Source organism: Octopus bimaculoides, chromosome 25, assembly GCF_001194135.2.
Source record: "Octopus bimaculoides isolate UCB-OBI-ISO-001 chromosome 25, ASM119413v2, whole genome shotgun sequence".
NCBI classification, from domain to species: domain Eukaryota; kingdom Metazoa; phylum Mollusca; class Cephalopoda; order Octopoda; family Octopodidae; genus Octopus; species Octopus bimaculoides.
The window spans coordinates 34,717,570-34,719,002 of record NC_069005.1 but is presented as its reverse complement, the minus strand read 5'-3'; the positions used below and the strand labels follow the sequence as shown (position 1 = coordinate 34,719,002).

At 43.3% G+C, this 1,433-nt stretch overlaps 1 protein-coding gene across 1 annotated transcript in view; it reads right to left on the bottom strand.

Moving 5' to 3' along the window:
* LOC106869069 (transcription elongation factor SPT4) overlaps nt 1-1,096 on the bottom strand; it is a 15,431-nt gene extending 14,335 nt beyond the window's left edge. Inside the window, exon 1 of the mRNA XM_052976608.1 lies at nt 989-1,096. The gene's annotated coding sequence lies outside the window, so the exon portion shown is untranslated. The remainder of the gene's footprint in view (nt 1-988) is intronic.
* Between the last annotated feature and the right edge of the window lie 337 nt (nt 1,097-1,433).

Here is a 1,433-nt window from a genome sequence, read left to right as displayed (position 1 = left end):
GGGGGGGGGGGGGTTAAACAGCGGCAGCGATAAAAAGAAACTCCAAGCTCTCCCTACCTGCCCTTCAGCTAGTTCTCTTCCTCACCGTTATTACACATTATTTAATCCATGTCACTCGTCAGAGACAGCCTACCCGTTCATGTTCATGTTTCGCCACCCTTGATGTCTGTGTTCACCACCCTTTCTACAAACACGCCACCTTCCATTTAATGTCCGCCGCTGATTCTAAATATACCTTTACGAACCAGTGAAATAGCCTTTATGTTTGACCTACTGGAAATAGTAGTCAAATTATCTCTCAGAATCACACCCTACCGCCACGAAAGGAGAAAGACATTCATAGTGCAATACGCAATAAGAGGAGGGCCTCAATCAGGGCTGACGAGGGCCGCCAACAAATATATTTTGCTTTACTCTTTTCTGGTTTAATCATACGACGAAAGGTCGGAATCACAAACGTGAGTTCAATTCTCGCCAGAAATAAATTCTGTGTCCCTCTCCGCGGATTTCAATAAAGGCAGAGTGTGATGTAAGATTCTTGTTAAATGAAACTGCAACTCTCAATTCCCGACGCTCTAAGTTCTATTCCCGTCTTGGCCAACTCTACCTTTCGTCCGTCGAGGGTGGATAAAAGAAAATGCCATCCTGGGCCGTGGATTGGCAGAATTAGTAGAGAGAGAATCGGATAAGGTACCTTGTGGTGTTTGCTCCAGTTCTGGGTTGGGGATAGGGATAAATCCGTCACCCGGATCAAGTACGGCCTAACATCTCCACCACCTTGTCCCTGGGTAGGTACAGGGTTCATTCTGTTGCATCAGGTCTCTAGTTTGAGGGTAACTTCAGCTTCAACAGGGTCCTCGGTGGCTGCCCTCCGCCCCCCCTCTCACGAAGCGGGTAAAATAAAAGAAATTTTCACTTAATTCTAGATCAGTTGTTAGTCACGGCGTGTATAATGATTTTTGGGAAAGTGTGAATGTCACAAACTCACCTGTCTGTACAGCTGAATCACCGACTCTTGCAAAACCTAAAATACCAGTAATATACGGTGTTTTTACACCTCCCGTCTTTGTGATTCCACAGGAAAAGCATTGAATATTTTGTTCCTGGAAACCCAATGTGCAAGTGTGTGTGCATTGTATGTGTTGTATGCACATGTGTACGTGTGCAAAAGTGTATGTGTGTAGTGGTGCTGGTGGTGTAGATGATTCATCGAAGGATCACTGTTCCCCACCCTGTCTCCTTTTCTTGTGCCACTCCTTTAATCCCATACCCCATATAGCCACCCTCACATCCGACAAATCAATAATATATCGATATACGTTCTCATGTTGATGTACATTAAATTACACGTACATATGTATGTATGTATTTATTTGTATGTATTTATTTATATATATATATGTATGTATGGATTTGTATGTATGTATTTATAT